The 24,913-nt window shown below is 45.9% G+C and overlaps 1 pseudogene; it reads right to left on the reverse strand.

The window, feature by feature from the left end:
* Positions 1-206: 206 nt before the first annotated feature.
* LOC123038946 (uncharacterized) overlaps positions 207-24,913 on the reverse strand; it is a 41,344-nt pseudogene continuing 16,637 nt past the window's right edge.

The following is a 24,913-nucleotide window of genomic DNA, read 5'->3' on the forward strand; positions in this document are numbered from 1 at the left end:
CAAAAAGACCAAAAAAAAAGACCATTTAAAAGAGCTATCACAAGTTCACAACGACTGACTTGATGTATGCAATCAATCATAATATGCAGCGGTCTCCCCCGCAACTACCACATATAAAGAGCAGAACATGTATTGGATGAATTACCATGATATGCAGTCTCTCGGCGTTGGGAAAGCATCTGAGGAAGGTGGGCACCATCTGGACATCACTGCGAACTCCGAAACAGACATTGAAGCTCAGAATCTTCACGCTTGTGACCACGGCACTTGCGCTTGCTATTCCTGGCTGAAATTTGCCCAATTTCAAAAAGTAAAACACACAATTGAGTCATGGACCTCCACCGGTCGAACATACAGTATTTGTTAACTGAACAAAATGGAGACCAGAGATTTACCATGACGATGGTGTCTCGGACCTTTAGGACCTGCCCTGGCTCCAAGTACCCAAAAGCATGCAGCTTGGGGGCATCGCCAATCTTGAGTCTCGTGGAGATGCCACCAGCTATTTTGCAAGATCTAAACAGGATGAGCCGCTCGAGGAGCGGAGCCTTTACCACGGCGATGTCCTCCGTTCTCGAGCACGCACCGTAGGCTCTGACTGATGAGGCGGAGGCGCAGCCACTTGCATCCCAGGATGTTGAGGACCTCCAGGAATGGGCTCCTGGCGACGAGGGAGTCGACGACGCCCTGCTCCATTTCGACGCAACCCAGGCCGAGCTCGCGGAGGTGGGGAAAGGAGGCACCACGCAGGGCGGCCTTGTCCGGCAACTTCCACAGGCCGAGGTAGAGGCGGGTGAGGGTGGTGATGGTGAAGAGAGCGTGGCCGGGAGGGTCACGTCGCGCAGCCACGGGCGGTTGACGAGGGCGAGGTCCTGGCAAGGATTTAGTTACTGAATGAGGCAATTTTACCGAGGGGGGCGGGTAAACGTGGTTACCACGGTTACCGGAAAATACCAAGAATATTTCAAACAAATTTTGTAGTTGAATTTTGAATTCAAATGAATGAATGAGTGAACATTCAAACCAGAGACCTGTCAAAACAGGAACTAGACTGCTAAGAACACGTCGGAAACAACTCTCATGGCATTAATTAGATCGTACGTACTTTACTACAAATGGAGCGTTTAAATTCAAAAATTTCAAAAAAGATATTTTTTTTGCTCTGTATGACGATTTATCGAGGGGCATGGAAATATGCGCACTAGTAGAAAACAAGGCTATCGTTCGGGCCTGGCCAGCCCATTAGTCCCAGTTCTTTAAGAACCGAGACCCATGGGGGGTATTAGACCCGGTTCGTGAGCCCAGGGGGCCGGCCGGGGCCTCGTGGGCATTGGTCCCGGTTCGTATGGAACCATTTGTCCCGGTTCCAGGCACAAACCGGGACCAATGGTCCTTGCTCCTGGCGCACAACCATTGGTCCCGGTTCGTGGCTTGAACCGGGGCAGAAGGGGAGCTTTAGTCCCGGTTCATGCCATGAACCGGGACAAATAACTTGCCTATATATACCCACAGCCGCGGCAGAGTACTCCATAGTGCTCTGTTTTTTCAATCCGGCGAGGAGAGGGCATTTGGGTGCTCTAATTCACCTCCTAGGCAAATGAGGTGTTCGATGAAATGCCCGAGCCACACTAGTTAAGGTTTCTCCTCTCGAAGCTCGACCTCGGAGCTCCATTTTTTCCGAGATTTGTCTAGATTTAGCGGTCCGTCACGCCCCGTCCCCGTTTTCACCGTCGTTGATCGGCCGCGCCGATCTCGTCGCCGGCGCCACCGTGGTGAGCCTCTTGTTCTTATCTTCTTTCTGATACTTATCTGATTTTCTTACTTTAGATAGATATTTGTCTGATTTTCTTACTTTTGACACACATAATTATATATAATGCATGCAGATGAACCGACAATGGATGTATGGTGACAGACACACCTCCGAGTACATTAAGGACGTGCATAATTTTCTCGAAGTGGCTGAGGCAAACAAGCAGAATGGTTTTATGTGTTGTCCATGCACTAAATGTGGGAATACGAAGTCTTACTCTGACCGGAAAATCCTTCACACCCACCCGCTTTACAAGGGTTTCATGCCACACTATAATGTTTGGACGAGGCACGGAGAAATAGGGGTTATGATGGAAGACGACGAAGAAGAAGAAGACGATGACAACTATGTGCCCCCTGAATACGGTGATGCTGCAATGGGGGGAGCTGCTGAAGATCAAGAGGAACCAGACGATGTGCCCGATGATGCTGCAATGGGGGAAGCTGCTGAAGATCAAGAGGAACCAGACGATGTGTCCGATGATGATCTCCGCCGGGTCATTGTCGATGCAAGGACACAATGCAAAAGTCAAAAGGAGAAGCTGAAGTTCGATCGCATGTTAGAGGATCACAAAAAAGGATTGTACCCCAATTGCAAAGATGGCAACACAAAGCTGGGTATCGTACTGGAATTGCTGCAGTTGAAGGCAGAGAATGTTGTGCTCGACAAAGGATTTAAGAAGCTACTGGAAATATTGAAGAAGTAGCTTCCAAAGGATAATGAATTGCCCGACAGTATGTACGCAACAAAGAAGGTCGTATGCCCTCTTGGATTGGAGGTGCAGAAGATACATGCATGCCCTAATGACTGCATCCTCTACCGTGGTGCGTACGAGGATTTGAAAGCATGCCCGGTATGCGGTGCATTGCGGTATAAGATCAGACGAGATGACCCTGGTGATGTTGACGAAGAGCCCCACGGGAAGAGAGTTCCTGCGAAGTTGATGCAATGGCACAGTGAGGACCGTAAGAAAGACGGGAAGTTGAGAGCACCCGCAAACGGGTCGCAGTGGAGAAAAATCGAGAGAGAGTACTGGGCTGAGTTTGCATGTGACCCAAGGAACATATGGTTTGGTTTAAGCGCGGATGGCATTAATCCTTTCGGGGAGCAGAGCAGCAATCACAGCACCTGGCCCATGACTCTATGTATGTATAACCTTCCTCCTTGGATGTGCATGAAGCGGAAGTTCATTATGATGCCAGTTCTCATCCAAGGCCCTAAGCAACCCGACAACGACATTGATGTGTACCTAAGGCCATTAGTTGAAGAACTTTTACAGCTGTGGAATGGAAACGGTGTACGTGTGTGGGATGAGCACAGACAGGAGGAATTTAACCTGCACGCGTTGCTGTTTGTAACCATCAATGATTGGCCCGCTCTGAGTAACCTTTTAGGACAGACAAACAAGGGATACCACGCATGCACGCACTGTTTAACTGACACCGAAAGTATATACCTGGGAAGCTGCAGGAAGAATGTGTACCTGGGCCATCGTTGATTTCTTCCGACCAACCATCAATGTCGAAAGAAAGGCAAGCATTTCAAAGGCGAGGCAGATCACTGGAAGAAGCCCACCATGCATACCGGTGATCACGTACTTGCTATGGTCAATGATTTACACGTAATCTTTGGAAAGGGTCCCGGCGGACTAGCTGTTCCGAGTGACGCTAAGGGACACACACCCATGTGGAAGAAGAAATCTATATTTTGGGACCTACCCTACTGGAAAGACCTAGAGGTCCGCTCTTCAATCAACATGATGCACGTGACAAAGAACCTTTGCGTGAACCTGCTAGGCTTCTTGGGCGTGTATGGGAAGACAAAAGATATAGCTGAGGCACGGGAGGATCTGCAACTTGCACGAAAAAGACGGCATGCCTCCAAAGCAGTATGAAGGTCCTGCCAGCTACGATCTTACCAAAGAAGAGAAGGAAATCTTCTTTGAATGCCTGCTTAGTATGAAGGTCCCGACTGGCTTCTCGTCGAATATAAAGGGAATAATAAATATGGCGGAGAAAAAGTTTCAGAATCTAAAGTCTCATGACTGCCACGTGATTATGACGCAACTGCTTCCGGTTGCATTGAGGGGGCTTCTACCGGAAAATGTCCGATTAGCCATTGTGAAGCTATGTGCATTCCTTAATGCAATCTCTCAGAAGGTGATCGATCCAGAAATCATACCAAGGCTAAGGAGTGATGTGGTGCAATGTCTTGTCAGTTTCGAGCTGGTGTTCCCACCATCCTTCTTCAATATCATGACGCACGTCCTAGTTCATCTAGTTGACGAGATTGTCATTCTGGGCCCCGTATTTCTACACAATATGTACCCCTTTGAGAGGTTCATGGGAGTCCTAAAGAAATATGTCCGTAACCGCGCTAGGCCAGAAGGAAGCATCTCCATGGGCCATCAAACAGAGAATGTCATTGGGTTTTGTGTTGACTTCATTCCTGGCCTTAAAAAGATAGGTCTCCCTAAATCACGATATGAGGGGAGACTGACTGGAAAAGGCACGCTTGGAGGGGAGACAATAATATGCAGGGACGGATATTCTTGGTCTCAAGCACACTACACAGTTCTACAGAACTCTACCTTGGTGACCCCTTATGTCGATGAACACAAGAACAGTCTGCGCTCCAAACACCCAGAGCAGTGTGACGACTGGATTACACGTGAACACATCAGGACTTTCAGCAGTTGGTTGGAAACACGTCTCAGAGGTGAATACACTGTTTGTGAGGAGTTGTACTCGTTGTCCAGGGGACCATCTTCGACTATAATAATTTGAAAAGGATACGAGATAAATGGGAATACATTTTACAGGATCGCCCAAGATCAAAAGAGCACCAACCAAAATAGCAGTGTCCGCTTTGATGCAGCCACCGAGAGGGGAAATGACACATATTATGGTTACATAGTGGACATATGGGAACTTGACTACGGAGTAGATTTTAAGGTCCCTTTGTTTAAATGCAACTGGGTCAATCTGTCAGGAGGCGGGGTACAGGTACACCCACAGTACAGAATGACAACAGTGGATCTGAACAATCTTGGTTACACTGACGAATCGTTCGTCCTAGATAATGATGTGGCACATGTTATCTATGTGAAGGACATGTCTACCAAACCGAGAAAAAGAAAAAATAAGAAAGCGAATACATCATACGATGAGCCAAAACGCCACATAGTTTTTTCAGGAAAAAGGGATATCGTGGGAGTGGAGGGCAAGACAAACATGTCCGAAGATTATGAAAAGTTTCATGAAATTCCTCCCTTCAAAGTCAAGGCTGACCCAAGCATCCTGATAAATGATGAAGATTATCCATAGTTACGACGCAATAAGGAAAGGACACAAGCGAAGAAAAAGTGAAGACTTTGTCCACAACTATTATGATGATACCATGCCAACTTTCAACCTTTTCGTAGTTCATTTAAAATGCCTATTGTAACAGACAAGTTTCCGTATGAAATCCTGATACTTCGAAGGAGATTGTCCGTTTATACATGAAGTGCATCCAGTTTTTGCCGTAACCCTCTCATCTTTCTTGCACATGCTATGTGGATGAAATGATGATACCATGCCAACTTCCAACCTTTTCAGAGTTCATTTGAAATGTTTTTCAATTTCAGGGTCTTATACCTCAAAATAATCAGTAAATGCATGAAAAATAACAAATGAAGTCAGAAAGGGTTGAAAATTGATGATGTGGCTTTGAATGGTGCATTTTGAACACACAAAAAGTAAGGAGTTCAAATAAGTGTGCATTTTGAACACACAAAAAGTCAGGAGTTCAAATAAGTTTTAAAGAATGAAACCCCTTTGTATCAGACGAGTTTCCGTATAAAATCCTGATACTTCAAAAGAGATTGTCCGTTTTGTACACGAAGTGCATCCAGTTTTTGCGTAACCCTCTTAACTTTCTTGCACATGCTATGTGGATTAAATGATGATACCATGCCAACTTTCAAAATTTTCAGAGTTCATTTGAAATGCTTTTCAAGTTCAGGGTCTTATAGCTCAAAATAATCAGTAAATGCATGAAAAATAATAAATGAAGTCAAAAAGGGATGAAAATTAATGATATAAGTAGAAACCAAATAAAATAAAATAAACTTTAATAAAATATATAAGTAGGAACAAAATAAAATAAAATAAACTTTGATAACATAAATAAAATTTATGGACCTAAAATTAACAAAGTATTTTCTCTTCAAAACATTATAAGCAAAAGAATTTTCCTGAAAAAAAATAAAATAGCAACAGTAAGTATTTTGTTGTAAGTAGAAACAAAACAAAATAAATAAAGAAAAAAAGAAAATAAAAAATTGGGAAAAAATTAAAAAAATGCCACCTACTAAATGCATGAAAAATAACAAATGAAGTCAAAAAGAGATGAAAATTGATGATGTAAGTAGAAACCAAATAAAATAAAATAAACTTTAATATAATATATAAGAAGAAAATAAAATAAAATAAAATAATGTAAACTTTGATAACATAAATAAAATTTATGGACCTAAAATTAGCAAAGTATTTTCTGTTCAAAACATTATAAGCAAAAAGAATTTTCCTGGAATAAATAAAATAGCAACATTAAGTATTTTGTTGTAAGTAGAAACAAAACAAAAAAATAAAGCAAAAAAGAAAATAAAAAACTGATATTTTTTTTAAAAAAAATGCCACCTACTAGGCCACCACGGTGTGAATACGACTAGAAACTCATCCATGGGCCAGGATTCAGGCCCACAGAAGGCCCAGCAGACCCACATGCATAGCTGTGCGAGAGTAGGCCTAGAGGCCTACAGTTGAAGGAGCTCAACGGAGTTGGCGGGGCAGGGCTTATAAACCGGTCGTGCCGCTCCTCGGCTAGTGAGGTGGGACTAAACATCCCACCGCACCGCGGCTTTGGCAGCAGGACATTGGTCCCGGTTGGTGCCACGAATCGGGACCAATGCACACCTTTGGTACCGGTTCGTGGCACCAACCAGTACCAATGCCCCCCCCTTTAGTCCCGGTTGGTGCCACCAACCGGGACCAAAGGCCCGGTTGGTGCCACCAACCGGGACTAAAGGTCATATTAGTCCCGGTTTGTCTCACGAACCGGGACCAATGCGCCATCTATATAACTGGCACTCGTCAAAATTTCGTTCAGTTCGTTCTTCCCCGCCCCAACGCCGCCAGACTGCCCGTCTCCGCCTCGCCATCGCCGTCGTCGCCCCGCGCCCGCGACGCCGCGGCCCTGCCTCCCCCGTCGCGTCGCGCCGCCCCTCACGCACCGTCGCCGTCGCCGTCCGCTGCCCGTCGCCCTCGCCGCGCCCCTCACGCCATCGCCATCCCGTGAGCTTAATTATATGCATTTTGCTAATTTAATTAGATGTGTAGTTAATTTAGATATGTAGTAATTTAGATGTGTAGTTAATTGAGTTAGATTTTGTTAGATTTTTTTGTAGTTCATAGATTTTTTTGTTAGATGTGTAGTAATTTGGATGTGTAGTTCATAGATTTTTTTGTTAGATTTTTTTTCATATTGTGTAAATTGTTCATGTTGTGTTAGATTTTTTTTCTGTTAATAGATTTTTTGGTGATATTATTGTTGAATATGCATGTTTGTATGTTCATATATATGCAAAGATCGAATATGTCAATTTTTTATGATTTTTTTCTGTTCACAGAATTTTTATGATTTTTTTCTGTTCATAGAATTTTTATGATTTTTTTTGTTCATAGAATTTTCTTTGTCAATTTATGTATATGTTCATATTGTGTATGTATAGGAAAATTGTGTATGATCAAAGTCATTTATGAATATGTTCATATTTAGAAGAGAGGAAAAAGGAAAATAAGAAGAGAAAGTGTTTAATATAATTTGTTAGAAAAATAATAAAACTAGTTAAACTAGTTTATTTTTAGTAAGTACTACTTTATTTTATTTATAATAAGTGCTTAATATATAGTTAAACTAGTTGATTTATTAAATTACTTTATTTTACTATAGAAGTAGTTTATTTTTAGTAAGTACCACTTTATTTATTTATACTAAGTGCTTAGTAGTTGAACTAGTTGATTTAATAAAACTACTTTATTTTACTATATATAGAAGTAGTTCCCGCACCGACGTCGACGATGCCTATCCCGCATCCTCGTCGTCGACTCGGTGGTGGAGGCCTGCTTGATCAAGGCCATGTCCGGGACTGGGCTCTGCCGGGCTGGTATTGGGAGGTGCTACCTTCCGGGGGGCGTAAGTTGGTGAGGAGCCAGCCCGTTGTTGACCCGATCCTTGTTTGGTGGTGGTCGCTTGGGCCAGTGACGGTGCCGAGGCTTCCGGACACCGCGGAGGTGGTACGTTACCGTGTCAGCGAGGAGGACGAGCACGTCCGTCACTACATGGTTGCGTTGGAGGGCAGGTTCGACAATACCTGGCAGGTTCTTCAGGGATCTCACTAGAGCTATGATCATGTGATGGTTCCTCATCTTTGGGTGTCCACCGCCCGCGACGATACCCGTCAGGCGCTACGGTTCTAGCTGTATTAGCGATGCTATATGTATGATAGTATTCGAGAAGTATTGGTGATAATATTCGACGATGTACGGACACAAGAGATGATGTACTTTTGCTTATAATTGAATGCATGCTAATTTGAATACTACTTTATTTTACGATTTGGTTTTGCTTATTGAATGCTCATATTGAAAAAGTACTCCTCCTTTGAATGCTAAAATTGGAGAGCACAATGCAGAAATCTAGGAGCCCCTCCATCATCCACGCCATCATGGGGGTAGCTTCTCCTTCATTCTCGTGTGTGCTAGACAATTTGGTGTAATAATGCACTCGGAAATGAAAGGAGGAGCTACCATCACCGATAGTCAACCCGTGATTAATAATAATGATCTAATTTAGGTTGTTTAGTACATATATTTAATTGTACAAGTTTAATATTTTAATTATGAACATAGGCCGAAAATGTCGTACTCGGACGATGAAAACCGCCCGGGGGAGTGCGACTGGTGCCACAACGGCCGAGGTATATGCGACAGGTTCCTTGAGCTGGACGAAGATCGGCGCTACAGCATTAAGCTCGAAGAGACCTTCGATGTTGAAACGGTATATGCAACGACGACAATAGTTTTTTTCGTAATTAAGCACGACTTCAACTATTTTAACATGTATTTTTCATCTTTTCCAATTCGACTAGCTTATCGCATGCTATGCAAGACGCTATGTCTTGGAGAGGATGGGTTTTGAAGACCATGAAAGTGTGGAAACCAAAAAATCCACTTAAGTGTTGGGGAACGTAGTAATTTCAAAAAAATTCCTACGCACACACAAGATCATGGTGATGGCATAGAAATGAGAGGGGAGAGTGTATGTCCATGTACCCTCGTAGACCGTAAGCGGAAGCGTTATGACAATGCGGTTGATGTAGTCGTACGTCTTCACGATCCGACCGATCCAAGCACCGAACGTACGGCACCTCCGAGTTCAGCACACGTTCAGCTCGATGATGATCCCCGGGCTCCGATCCAGCAAAGCTTTGGGGATGAGTTCCGTCAGCACGACGGCGTGGTGACGATGATGATGTTCTACCGGCGCAGGGCTTCGCCTAAACTCCACGACGATATGTTCGAGGTGGAATATGGTGGAGGGGGGCACCGCACACGGCTAAGGAACGATCCGTAGATCAACTTGTGTTGTTATCCCTTGAGGTGCCCCCCTGCCCCCGTATATAAAGGAGCAAGGGGGAGGGGTTCGGCCGGCCAGGAGGGGCGCGCCACGACAAGTCCTACTCCCACTGGGAGTAGGACTCCCCCCTTCCTTGTTGGAGTAGGAGAGAAGGAAAGAGGGGGAGAGGAGGAAAGAAAAGGGGGCTGCACCCCTTGTCCAATTCGGACCAGAGGGGGGCTGCGTGCCTCCTTCCTTTCGGTCTCTCCCCTCTATTCCCGTATGGCCCAATAAGGCCCATATACTCCCCGGCGAATTCCCGTAACTCTCCGATACTCCGAAAAATACCCGAATCACTCGGAACCTTTCCGAACTCCGAATATAGTCGTCCAATATATCGATCTTTACATCTCGACCATTTCGAGACTCCTCGTCATGTCCCCGATCTCATCCGAGACTCGGAGCTCCTTCGGTACATCAAAACTCATAAACTCATAATAAAACTGTCATCGAAACCTTAAGCGTGCGGACCCTACGGGTTCGAGAACTATGTAGACATGACCTAAAACTATTCTTGATCAATAACCAATAGCGGAACCTGGATGCCCATATTGGCTCTTACATATTCTACGAAGATCTTTATCGGTCAAACCGCATAACAACATACTTTGTTCCCTTTGTCATCGGTATGTTGCTTGCCCGAGATTCGATCGTCGGTATCCAATACCTAGTTCAATCTCGTTACCGGCAAGTCTCTTTACTCGTTACGTAATGCATCATCCCGTAACCAACTCATTTGGTCACATTGCTTGCAAGGCTTATAATGATGTGCATTACCGAGAGGGCCCAGAGATACCTCTCCGACAATCGGAGTGACAAAACCTAATCTCGAAATACGCCAACCCAACATGTACCTTTGGAGACATCTGTAGTACTCCTTTATAATCACCCAGTTACGTTGTGACGTTTGGTAGCACCCAAAGTGTTCCTCCGGTAAACGGGAGTTGCATAATCTCATAGTTATAGGAACATGTATAAGTCATGAATAAAGCAATAGCAACATACTAAACGATCAAGTGCTAGGCTAACGGAATGGGTCATGTCAATCACATCATGCTCCTAATGACGTGATCCCGTTAATCAAATGATAACTCTTTTGTCCATGGCTAGGAAACATAACCATCTTTGATAAACGAGCTAGTCAAGTAGAGGCATACTAGTGACTATATGTTTGTCTATGTATTCACACATGTATCATGTTTCCGGTTAATACAATTCTAGCATGAATAATAAACATTTATCATGAAATAAGGAAATAAATAATAACTTTATTATTGCCTCTCGGGCATATTTCCTTCAGTCTCCCACTTGCACTAGAGTCAATAATCTAGTTCACATCGCCATGTGATTTAACACCAATATTCATATATGTATATGATTAACATAGTTCACATCGTTATGTGACCAATACTCAAAGGGGTTACTAGATTCAATAATCTTGTTCACATCGCTATGTGATTAACACCCAAAGTGTACTAAGGTGTAATCATGTTTTGCTCGTGAGAGAAGCTTAGTCAACGGGTCTGTCATATTCAGAGCCGTATGTATTTTGCAAACATTCTATGTCTTCAATGCTCTGCATGGAGCTACTCTAGCTTAATTGCTCCCACTTTCAATATGTATCCAGTTTGAGACTTAGAGTCATCTGGATCAGTGTAAAAGTTCGCACCGATGTAACTTTTACAACAAACTCTTTTATCACCTCCATAATCGAGAGACATCTCCTTAGTCCTCACTAAGGATATTCTTGACCGCTGTCCAGTGATCTACTATTAGATCAAAATTGTATTCCTTTGTCAAACTCAGAGCAAGGTATACAATAGGTCTGGTTCACAACATAGCATACTTTATAGAACCTATGACTAAGGCATAGGGAATGACTTTTCATTCTCTTTCTATTTTCTGCCATGGTCGGGTCTTGAGTCTTACTCAACCTCACACCTTGCAACACAAGCAAGAACTTCTTCTTTGACTGTTCCATTTTGAACTATTTCAAAAATTTATCAAGGTATGTATTCATTGAAAAATCTTATCAAGCGTCTTGATCTATCTATATAGATCTTGATGCTCAATGTGTAAGCAACTTTTACCGAGGTCTTTCTTTTAAAGAACTCCTTTCAAACACTCCTTTATGCTTTGCAGAATAATTCTACATTATTTCCGATCAACAATATGTCATTCACATATACTTATCAGAAATGTTGCAGTGCTCCCACTCACTTTCTTGTAAATACAGACTTCACCGCAAGTCTGTATAAAACTATATGCTTTGATCAACTTATCAAAGCGTATATTCCAACTCTGAGATGCTTGCACCAGTCCATAGATGGATCGCTGGAGCTTGCATATTTTGTTAGCACCTTTAGGATTGACAAAACCTTCTGGTTGTATAATATACAACTCTTCTTTAATAAATCCATTAAGGAATGTAGTTTTGACATCCATTTGCCAAATTTCATAAAATGTGGAAATTGCTAACATGATTCGGACAGACTTAAGCATCGCTACAGTTGAGAAAATCTCATTGTAGTCAACACCTTGAACTTGTCAAAAACCCTTTTGCGACAAGTCGAGCTTTGTAGATAGTAACACTACTATCAATGTCTGTCTTCCTCTTGAAAATCCATTTATTTAACATGGCTTGATGATCATCGAGCAAGTCAATCAAAGTCCATACTTTTGTTTTCATAGATGGATCTCATCTCAGATTTTATGGCCTCAAGCCATATCGTGGAATCTGGGCTCATCATCGCTTCCTCATAGTTCGTAGGTTCATCATGGTCTAGTAACATGACTTCCAGAACATGATTACCGTACCACTCTGGTGCGGATCTTACTCTGGAAGACCTACGAGGTTTGGTAGCAACTTGATCTGAAGTTTCATGATCATCATCATTAACTTCCTCACTAATTGGTGTAGTAGTCACAGGAACAGATTTCTGTGATGAACTACTTTCCAATAAGGGAGCAGGTACAGTTACCTCATCAACTTCTACTTTCCTCCCACTCACTTCTTTCGAGAGAAACTCCTTCTCTACAAAGGATCCATTCTTAGCAATGAATAACTTGCCTTCGGATCTGTGATAGAAGGTGTACCCAATAGTTAACTTTGGGTATTCTATGAAGACGCACTTTTCCGATTTGGGTTTGAGCTTATCAGGTTGAAACTTTTTTCATATAAGCATCGCAACTCCAAACTTTAAGAAACGACAGCTTAGGTTTACTGCTAAACCATAGTTCATACGGTGTCGTCTCAACGGATTTAGATGGTGCCCTTTTAAACGTGAATGCAGCTGTCTCTAATGCACAACCCCAAAACGATAGTGGTAAAACCGATAAGAGACATCATACATCACACCATATCCAATAAAGTGCGATTACGACGTTCGGACACACCATAATGTTGTGGTGTTCCAGGTGGCGTGAGCTGTGAAACTATTCCACATTGTTTTAATTGAAGACCAAACTCGTAACTCAAATATTCGTCTCCGCGATCAGATCGTAGAAACTTTATTTTCTTGTTACGATGATTTTTCCACTTCACTCTGAAATTCTTTGAACCTTTCAATTATTTCAGACTTATGTTTCACCAAGTATATATACCCATATCTGCTTAAATCATTTTGTGAAGGTCAGAAAATAACGATACTTGCCACGAGCATCAACACTCATTGGATCGCATACATCGATATGTATTATTTCCAATAAGTCAGTAGCTTGTTCCATTGTTCCGGAGAACGGAGTTTTTAGTCATCTTGCCCAAAAGGCATGGTTCGCAAGCATCAAATGATTCATACCCAAGTGATTCCGAAAATCCATCTTTATGAAGTTTCTTCATGCGCTTTACACCGATATGACCCAAACGGCAGTGCCACAAATAAGTTGCACTATCATTATTAACTTTGCATCTTTTGGCTTCAATATTATGAATATGTGTATCACTACGATCGAGATCCAACAAACTATTTTCATTGGGTGTATGACCATTGAAGGTTTTATTCATGTAAACAGAACAACAATTATTCTCCGACTTTAAATGAATAACCGTATTGCAATAAACATGATCAAATCATATTCATGCTCAACGCAAACGCCAAATAACATTTATTTAGGTTTAACACTAATCCCGAAAGTATAGGGAGTGTGCGATGATGATCATATCAATCTTGGAACCACTTCCAACACTCATCATCACTTCCCCTTCAACTAGTCTCTGTTTATTCTGTAACTCCTATTTCGAGTTACTAATCTTAGCAACCAAAAAAGTATCAAATACTCAGGGGCTACTATAAACACTAGTAAGGCACACATCAATAACCTGTATATCAAATATACCCTTGTTCACTTTGCCATCCTTCTTATCCACCAAATATTCAAGGCATTTCTGCTTCTAGTGACCATTTCCTTTGCAGTATAATCACTCAATTTCAGGCTTTGGTTCAACTTTGGGCTTCTTCGTGGGAGTGACAACTTGCTTGTCTTTCCACTTGAAGTTCCCTTTCTTTCCCTTTGCCCTTTTCTTGAAACTAGTGATCTTGTCAACCATCAACACTTGATGCTCTTTCTTGATTTCTACCTTCGTCGATTTCAACATCACGAAGAGCTCGGGAATCGTTTTCGTCATCCCTTGCATTATAGTTCATCACGAAGTTCTACTAACTTGGTGGTGGTGACTAGAGAATTCTGTCAATCACTATCTTATCTGGAAGATTAACTCCCACTTGATTCAAGCAATTGTAGTACACAGACAATCTGAGCACATGCTCACTAGTTGAGCGATTCTCCTCCATCTTTTAGCTATAGAACTTGTTGGAGACTTCATATCTCTCAACTCGGGTATTTGCTTGAAATATTAACTTCAACTCCTGGAACATCTCATATGGTCCATGACGCTCAAAACATTTTTGAAGTCCCGATTCTAAGCCGTTAAGCATGGTGCACTAAACTATCAAGTAGTCATCATATTGAGTTAGCCAAACGTTCATAACGTCTGTGTCTGCTCCTGCAATAGGTCTGTCACCTAGCAGTGCATTAAGGACATAATTCTTCTGTGCAGCAATGAGGATAAACCTCAGATCACGGATCCAATCCGCATCATTGCTACTAACATCTTTCAACACAATTTTCTCTAGGAACATATCAAAATAAACATATGAAAGCAACAACGCAAGCTATTGATCTACAACATAATTTGCAAAATACTACCAGGACTAAGTTCATGATAAATTTAAGTTCAATTAATCATATTACTTAAGAACTCCCACTTAGATAGACATCCCTCTAATCCTCTAAGTGATTACGTGATCCATATCAACTACACCATGTCCGATCGTCACGTGAGATGGAGTAGTTTCAACGGTGAACATCAATATGTTGATCATATCTACTATATGATTCACGCTCGACCTTTCGGTTTTCGTGTTCCGAGGCCATATCTGTATATGCTAGGCTCGTCAAGTTTAACCTGAGTATTCCGCGTGTGCAACTGTTTTCCACCCATTGTATTTGAACGTAGAGCCTATCACACCCGATCATCATGTGGTGTCTCAGGACGAAGAACTTTCGCAACGGTGCATACTCAGGGAGAACACTTCTTGATAATTAGTGAGAGATCATCTTATAATGCTACCGTCTAACAAAACAGAATAAGATGTATAACAGATAAACATCATATGCAATCAAAATATGTGACATGATATGGTCATGATCATCTTGCGCCTTTTGATCTCCATCTCCAAAGTACTGTCATGATCTCTATCGTTACCGGCACGACACCATGATCTTCATCATCTTGATCTATATCAATGTGTCGTCACATGGTCGTCTCGCCAACTATTGCTCTTGCAACTATTGCTATCGCATAGTGATAAAGTAAAACAATTATTTGGCACTTGCATCTTATGCAACAAAGAGACAACCATAGGGCTTCTGCCAGTTGCTGATAACTTCAACAAAACATGATCATCTCATACAACAACTTATATCTCATCACGTCTTGACCATATCACACCACAACATGCCCTGCAAAAACAAGTTAGACGTCCTCTACTTTGTTGTTGCAAATTTTACGTGGCTGCTACTGGCTTAGCAAGAACAGTTCTTACCTACGCATCAAAACCACAACGATAGTTCGTCAAGTTAGTGCTGTTTTAACCTTCGCAAGGACCGGGCGTAGCCACACTCGGTTCAACTAAAGTTGGAGAAACAGACACCCGCTAGTCACCTGTGTGCAAAGCACGGCGGTAAAACCAGTCTCGCGTAAGCGTATGCGTAATGTCGGTCCGGGTCGCTTCATCCAACAATATCGCCGAACCAAAGTATGACATGCTGGTAAGCAGTATGACTTGTATCGCCCACAACTCACTTGTGTTCTACTCATCCATATAACATCAACGCATACAACCTAGGCTCGGATGCCACTGTTGGGGAACGTAGTAATTTCAAAAAAATTCCTACGCACACACAAGATCATGGTGACGGCATAGCAACGAGAGGGGAGAGTGTATGTCCACGTACCCTTGTAGACCGTAAGCGGAAGCGTTATGACAACGCGGTTGATGTAGTCGTACTTCTTCATGATCCGACCGATCCAAGCACCGAACATACGGCACCTCCGAGTTCAGCACACGTTCAGCTCGATGATGATCCCCGGGCTCCGATCCAGCAAAGCTTCGGGGATGAGTTCCGTCAGCACGACGGCGTGGTGACGATGATGATGTTCTACCGGCGCAGGGCTTCGCCTAAACTCCGCGGCGATATGACCGAAGTGGAATATGGTGGAGGGGGGCACCGCACACGGCTAAGGAACGATCCGTAGATCAACTTGTGTTGTTGTCCCTTGAGGTGCCCCCTGATGGGGTCATGTACCTAGGGTAGGGTCACAGACCTGATCTAAGTACCCTGCCTAAGGACACCCTTAGAAGAGGTCACCTTCCAGTCGACCAACGAGAGACTCACTCGACTAACTTGAAGGACTCGACCACGAAGAATCACTCGACTACCGGGAGGTCAAAAGGCACTCTGCACTGCAACGGCCTGTAGTTAAGTAGACTTTATGATAGTTAAAGACACTTTATGTGGGGCGTTACCTATAACGCCCCGGACTTAATACACCTTAAACCCTTCATTACGTGGGCTGGCTGGGGTCCTGGCGCACTCTATATAAGCCACCCCCCTCCACAGGCAGAAGGGTTCGGCACCCTGTAACTCATATACACATAATCCACTCGACCGCCTCCGGGCTCCGAGACGTAGGGCTTTTACTTCCTCCGAGAAGGGCCTGAACTCGTACATCTCTTGTGTTTACAACCTCTCCATAGCTAGAACCTTGCCTCTCCATACCTACCCCCACTCTACTGTCAGACTTAGAACCACGACAGTTGGTGCCCACCTTGGGGCAGGTGTTTTAGCAATTTTGTGGAGAAGTTGCGATTCTTCCGAATACTTTCATCATGGTGGCTGCTGGAGTTTTGGTCGAGGGTCGAGAGATCCGTCTTGGCGCTCTCACCTTCATCGCCGACGACTCCGCCTGGCTCCAGGAGACTCCACTCGACGTTGACGCGCTCCCCGTCCGCGGTGCGACGCATTTTCGCGCATGTGTCCGCGGCGTTCTGCTGCGGCAACCGTCGACCCCGTATCGGTCGACTCCCCCATCGGCCACCCTCCCGGTCTTCCGCCAGCGCAAGCGCTCGGGCCGGTCGAGGCTTCAGCGGTGGGTGAGGCACGCGGTGGCTCGCCAGTCGGCCACCACCCAAGTTGCGGCAATCGAGCCCGACGAATCCCTCTACGGCCTGTTTGATCTGTCGACTGGCTCCGTAGAGACTGCATCCGAGTGCGATAGCAGTGATCCAGCGGCGGAAGTCCTGATGGTCGACGGGCCCCGCAGTCCCCCTGGCTTCGCCCGTGATGGTGGAGCAGGAGACGGAGGCGACCCCGCACGAGACCACGAAGAGTACCAGCCCGAGCCACTCGACTCTCTGCAAAGAGAGGAACTTCGCCGCAGGAACGTGGATGCCCTGCGTACTCCCATCGCAGGAGAAACCCACGAGGCTCGCGCCTTGGAGGAGGCACGTTTGGCCAATTTGGCCGAACGCACTCAACTGGAGAATCTTCAGCGAGCACTCGACGAGCGCGCGCGGCAACGAGTTCCCGACACCAGTCGACGTCAACTCTTCCCGCCGACTCAGGTATATCGAACCCCAATCCAGAATTTAGCAGCTGCGACCCGTATAGCAGAGTCCATCCAGCCTTCTCAGTCGGAAGCTGGCAGAGGCTTGATGCAGATCAGGGATCTGCTCCGGGCAGCAGGAGATCAGAATTCGGCCGTGTCGCAGTCGCGCAACAGAATTCACAGTCGATCCGTCGCTGCGAATACGGTTCAGTCGGCTCACAGCCCCAGATCGCCTCCGCGGCGTGAAGGGCGCGAGAATCGGCGAGACCAATATGGTGACCGACTCGACCGAGATGATAGGCGTCGAGTGCCCAATTCCCCTCCGAGGGGCGGGTCTTACGCTCCTCGGCAGCAAGATGACAGGCGTCAGCCCAGTGCGGGGCGAAGAGTTCCAGTCGACCCCCGAGAACCAGGCTTCGACGCGCGATCCATTATCGTGCAAGGTTTGGTCGACCGGAACAGAGCCCATCGAGGTGGACTCGACAGAGATGCGCCCACAAGCAGTCGAGTGCATGTTTCTGGTCCTGAATGTTTCAGCAGAGCTATCAGAGCCGCAGTTATCCCTCCCAATTTCAGGTTGGCAACAGGAGTCAGCAAGTTCACTGGTGAGTCTAAGCCTGAAACTTGGCTTGAGGACTACCGAGTGGCAGTTCAGATTGGTGGTGGAAACGACGAGGTGGCCATGAAGCATTTGCCCCTCATGCTGGAAGGTTCTGCCAGGGCATGGTTGACTCAATTACCTCCTAGCAGCATTTACACTTGGGAAGATCTGTCCCGAGTGTTCATCAGAACGTTTGAAGGAACTTGCAAGCGACCGGCTGGATTGACGGAGCTGCAAGTCTGCGTGCAGAAGACCAATGAGACTCTCAGAGAGTATATTCAGAGATGGATCACTTTGCACCATACTGTGGAGAATGTGTCTGATCATCAGGCAGTCTGCGCCTTTAAGGATGGTGTCAAGAACAGAGAATTAAGTTTGAAATTTGGTCGAATCGGTGACATGACCTTGAGTCGGATGATGGAGATTGCTACCAAGTACGCCAACGGCGAAGAAGAAGACCGACTCCGAAGCGGCAAGCACAAGCCGAGTCAGTCGGAAAAGGGAAACACCAGTCGGAAACAGAAGCGGAAGGCTGAACCGGCAGCTCCTGGAGAGGCTCTGGCCGTGACTCAGGGAAAGTTTAAAGGGAAACCAAAAGGATCCTGGAACCCTAAGAAGGTGAAGGATAAAGAAGGGAACGACGTGATGGATATGCCGTGTCACATCCACACGAAGAAAGACGAAGAGGGGAATATCATCTACCCGAAGCATACCACTCGCCAATGTCGACTCCTGATCCAGCAGTTTCAGGGAAAACAGTCTAAGGACAAGGAGAAGGAGTCGGACAAGGCCGAAGACAAGGAGGACAGTGAGGAAGGATATCCGCATATCAACTCCACTCTGATGATCTTTGCAGATGTGGAAAGCAAGAGTCGATTGAAAGTCATTAACCGAGAGGTGAACATGGTTGCCCCAGCAAAAGCAAATTATCTGAAATGGTCCCAAATACCCATCACATTCGACCAATCTGATCACCCGACTCATATTGCCACCCCTGGGAGGCAAGCTTTGGTGGTCGATCCAGTTGTCGAAGGCACTCGACTGACAAAAGTGCTGATGGACGGTGGTAGCGGGCTGAATTTGTTGTATGCAGACACACTGAAAGGAATGGGCATTCCGATGTCCCGACTGAGCACCAGTAACATGAGCTTTCATGGAGTTATACCAGGGAAGAAAGCCGAGTCACTCGGCCAAATAGCTCTGGACGTGGTGTTTGGTGATTCGAAACATTTTCGCAAAGAAAAGTTGACGTTTGAGGTCGTGGATTTTTAGAGTGCATATCATGCCATTTTGGGGAGACCAGCTTACGCACGGTTCATGGCTCGACCATGTTACGTGTACCTCAAATTGAAGATGCCCGGCCCCAAAGGAGTGATCACTGTCACCGGTGATCGGAAAAAGGCAGAAGAGTGCTTTCAGAAGGGCTCAAAGATTGCCGATTCCCAGGTGACAGCGGTCGAGTTCGAAGAATACAAGCAAAACGCAGATCCGAGTGATTTGCTGCGATCCAAGAAACCCGCCACAGAATCTGCATTTCAGTCGTCCGGTGAGACGAAGCCTGTTCACATTCACCCGACCGACCCCGATGCAGCTCCGACCCACATCTCCACAACACTCGACCCGAAATAGGAAGAAGCGCTCATCCAGTTCCTCCGTGAGAACTGGGACATTTTTGCATGGAAGCCCGCTGACATGCCAGGTGTTCCCAGGGGACTGGCTGAGCATCGCCTAAGAGTCGACTCATCTGCAAAACCAGTCAAAGAGCATCTTCGGCGGTCCGCCGTCCAGAAGAGAAAAGCCATTGGTGAGGAAGTGGCTCGACTGTTGGCGGCAGGATTTATCCGAGAGATATACCACTCCGAGTGGCTCGCTAATGTCGTCATGGTTCCTAAGAAGGACAAATCGCTCCGAATGTGCATTGATTTCAAGCACATCAACCGGGCCTGCCCGAAAGATCATTTTCCTCTCCCTCGCATAGATCAAATTGTTGACTCGACCGCGGGATGCGAGAGATTATCTTTTCTAGATGCCTATTCCGGGTACCACCAGATCCGTCTGTACGGACCCGACGAGGTAAAAACAGCTTTCATCACTCCATTCGGGTGCTTCTGCTATATCACCATGCCATTCGGCCTCAAGAATGCCGGAGCCACATTTATGCGAATGATTCAGAAGTGTCTACTCACTCAAATCAGTCGGAATGTGGAAGCGTATATGGATGATATCGTCGTCAAGTCACGAAAAGGTTCCGACCTGCTCGCTGACCTCGCCGAAACATTTGCCAACCTCAGAAGGTATGATATCAAGCTCAATCCATCAAAGTGCACATTCGGAGTTCCTGGTGGCAAGTTACTCGGTTTTCTCGTTTCCGAACGAGGAATCGACGCTAATCCAGAGAAGATTGGCACTATTCTCCGAATGAAACGCCCTGTGCGAGTGCACGATGTCCAGAAGCTTACTGGATGCTTGGCCGCATTAAGTCGATTCATCTCACGACTCGGTGAAAAGGCATTGCCTCTTTACCGACTGATGAAGAAGGCAGACAAGTTCGAGTGGACTCCAGAAGCTGATGCAGCGTTTGCCGAGCTAAAAGCTCTGCTCTCCACCCAGCCGGTGCTTGCTGCTCCAATCAGCAAAGAGCCTCTGTTGCTTTATATCGCAGCCACAGGACAAGTCGTCAGTACTGTGCTTACGGTCGAGCGGGAAGAAGAAGGAAAAGCTCTCAAAGTTCAGCGCCCAGTGTATTATTTGTCTGAAGTCTTGACTCCATCCAAGCAGAGATATCCTCATTATCAGAAGCTTGTGTATGGAATATACATGACCACAAAGAAGGTTGCTCATTATTTCTCTGATCATTCCATCACAGTCGTCAGCGACGCTCCACTATCAGAGATTTTGCACAACAGAGATGCAACTGGTCGAGTGGCTAAATGGGCGATTGAACTTCTTCCCCTTGATATCAAGTTTGAGGCAAAGAAAGCCATTAAGTCCCAGGCAATAGCAGATTTCCTCGCCGAGTGGATTGAACAGCAGCAGCCGACTGAAGTTCACTCGGAGCATTGGACCATGTTCTTTGATGGCTCTAAGATGTTGAATGGTTCCGGTGCTGGGGTTGTCCTGGTTTCCCCCAGAGGAGATAAGCTCAGATATGTGCTCCAGATTCACTTTGATTCCTCCAACAATGAGGCAGAATATGAGGCCCTCTTATATGGGTTGCGCATGGCCATTTCACTCGGCGTCCGTCGCCTGATGGTCTATGGCGACTCGGATTTAGTGGTCAACCAAGTGATGAAGGAGTGGGACGTGAGAAGCCCAGCCATGACTGGATACTGCAGTGCAGTGAGGAAGCTGGAAAAGAAGTTCGAGGGGTTGGAGCTCCATCATATACCCCGACTGAAAAATCAAGCAGCTGATGATCTAGCAAAGATAGGTTCCAAGAGAGAAGCCATTCCGAGTGGTGTGTTCTTGGAGCATATACACACTCCGTCAGTCAAAGAAGATCCTTTCACCGAAGAAGCTCCACAGCCCAAGAGTGCCACAGATCCGACTGAGGTTGAAGTCCCAGCGGTGGTCGACTTGATCATGGAGGTCTTGGTGGTCATTCCCGACTGGACAGTTCCATATATCGCGTATATCCTGAGAAAAGAGCTTCCGGAGGATGAGGAAGAGGCTCGACAGATCGTCCGTCGATCTAAGGCCTTTACCGTAATCAAAGGACAATTATACAGAGAAAGCGCGACTGGAGTTGGTCAGAAGTGCATAACACCAGAAGAAGGTCGACTCATCCTCAATGATATCCACTCGGGGACCTGTGGTCATCATGCGTCCTCTCGGACCATCGTGGCCAAAGCATACCGAGCCGGATTTTACTGGCCAAAGGCGAATGAGATGGCAAAGGAGATAGTGGATAAGTGCGAGGGATGTCAGTTCTACTCGAATATGTCGCACAAGCCTGCATCGGCTCTGAAGACCATCCCACTCGTCTGGCCTTTCGCAGTATGGGGGTTGGACATGGTAGGTCCTTTGAGAACAGGGCGAAGTGGCTTCACGCATGTACTGGTGGCAGTCGACAAGTTCACCAAGTGGATCGAGGCTAAACCAATCAAGAACCTTGACGCCGGTGCTGCTGTTAGCTTCATCAGAGAACTAATATTCAGATATGGAGTCCCGCACAGCATCATTACGGATAATGGGTCGAACTTTGACTCGGAGGAATTCAGAGATTTCTGTAACTCTCAAGGCACACGAGTCGACTACGCTTCAGTCGCTCACCCGCAGTCGAATGGACAAGCAGAGCGAGCCAATGGCCTGATTCTCAAGGGACTGAAACCCCGACTGATGCGTGATCTCAAGCATGCAGCTGGAGCTTGGGTCGACGAACTTCCCTCGGTGCTTTGGGGATTGAGGACCACACCTAATCGGTCGACCGGAAGAACTCCATTCTTCTTGGTCTACGGAGCTGAAGCAGTCTTGTCGAGTGATCTTCTCCACAATGCTCCTCGAGTTGAAATCTACAATGAAGCAGAAGCTGAACAAGCGCGGCAGGACGCAGTCGACCTTTTAGAGGAAGAAAGGGAGATGGCTCTGATCCGGTCGACCATCTACCAACAAGATTTGCGTCGTTTCCACGCCAGAAATGTGAGAGGTCGAGCCTTCCAAGAAGGAGATTTAGTTCTCCGAGTGGATCATAAGAAACAACACAAGCTTGCTCCTTCTTGGGAAGGACCCTTCATCGTCACCAAAGTTCTCCACAACGGGGCGTACCGTCTTTACAACGTCAAGCATGATATCGACGAGCCCCGAGCGTGGAACGCGGATCTACTCCGCCCATTTTACACTTAAGTTTTATCACTCGGATGAGTTGCAATAAAGTACTTCTGTAGTCCATGGACCTCAAAATAATAGTGTCATAGTTCCTCCATAATTTTTGTCACTTTTTATTCCAATAAAATTTCCCCTCAGTGGGTGACTTAGCCGCGAATCCGTTTCGCCTAAGTTTGTAAAAAATCCTACCGAGTGGTGAGCCAGACTCCCACTTGAAGTCTTAGCTGCGAATCCGTTTCACCTAAGTTATCAGAAATCCTACCGAGTGAAGAGCAAACCTCTCACTCGGGGGCTTAGCTGCAGTCCAAGCACTCGCCTAAGTTATAAAAATCCTGCCGAGTGGTAAGCCAGACTTCCACTCGGAGGCTTAGCTGCAGTCCAAGTACTCGCCTAAGTTATAAAAATCCTACCGAGTGGTAAGCCAGACTTCCACTCGGAGGCTTAGCTGCAGTCCAAGTACTTGCCTAAGTTATGAAAATCCTACCGAGTGGTAAGCCAGACTTCCACTCGGAGGCTTAGCTGCAGTCCAAGTACTCGCCTAAGTTATGAAAATCCTACCGAGTGAAGAGCAAACCTCTCACTCGGGGGCTTAGCTGCAGTCCAAGTACTCGCCTAAGTTATAAAAATCCTACCGAGTGGTGATCCAGACTCCCACTCGGAGGCTTAGCTGCGAATCCGTTTCGCCTAAGTTATCAGAAATCCTACCGAGTGAAGAGCAAACCTCTCACTCGGGGGCTTAGCTGCAGTCCAAGTACTCGCCTAAGTTACAAAAATCCTACCGAGTGGTAAGCCAGACTTCCACTCGGAGGCTTAGCTGCAGTCCAAGTACTCGCCTAAGTTATGAAAATCCTACCGAGTGGTAAGCCAGACTTCCACTCGGAGGCTTAGCTGCAGTCCAAGTACTCGCCTAAGTTAAACAAAATCCTACCGAGTGGTAAGCCAGACTTCCACTCGGAGGCTTAGCTACAGTCCAAGCACTCGCCTAAGTTATAAAAATCCTACCGAGTGAAGAGCAAACCTCTCACTCGGGGGCTTAGCTGCAGCCCAGTGCTAGCCTAAGTTATCAAAATCCTTCCGAGTGAAGAGCAAACCTCTCACTCGGGGGCTTAGCTGCAGCCCAGTGCTCGCCTAAGTTATCAAAATCCTACCGAGTGAAGAGCAAACCTCTCACTCGGGGGCTTAGCTGCAGTCCAAGTACTCGCCTAAGTTATAAAAATCCTACCGAGTGGTAAGCCAGACGTCCACTCGGAGGCTTAGCCGCAGCCCAGTGCTCACCTAAGTGGACTAAGGAATAAGTCGATTGCAGTAAAGGCGCCCTGCTTTGAACCTGCAAAAGACATTTCGAGCCAAAAGCAATCATATTCAAGCACCAAATTCAAGTTCGAATCGATATCTAAAGGAACCGAAAGTGCTCAGGCGCTAAGCCCGTTAAGGTTTATCGGTTACAATTCCACTCGGCATACCGAGGCAAATTTAAAGCATCGAGCTTAGAAGAAGTTTTTTACCCCTCCTGTGGAGGGCTGGAAGGTGCAACAAACTCATCAAGATCAATTCTGTCTGCGATCCGAGTGGCAGCCGCAAGGAAAGTTTCCATAAAGGACCTGAAGTCGTGTTTTTTGGTGTTGGCCACCCGGAGGGCCGCCAGCTTGTCTTCTCGCGCATCTTTGCAGTGGACTCGGGCCAGACACAGAGCAACATCTGCACCACACCGAGCCGAGGATTTTTTCCACTCCTGCACTCGACCAGGGATCATGTTCAAGCGAGCCCTCAGCGACTCGAGGTCGTT

Source organism: Triticum aestivum, chromosome 2B, assembly GCF_018294505.1.
Source record: "Triticum aestivum cultivar Chinese Spring chromosome 2B, IWGSC CS RefSeq v2.1, whole genome shotgun sequence".
Classification (NCBI taxonomy): Eukaryota; Viridiplantae; Streptophyta; class Magnoliopsida; order Poales; family Poaceae; genus Triticum; species Triticum aestivum.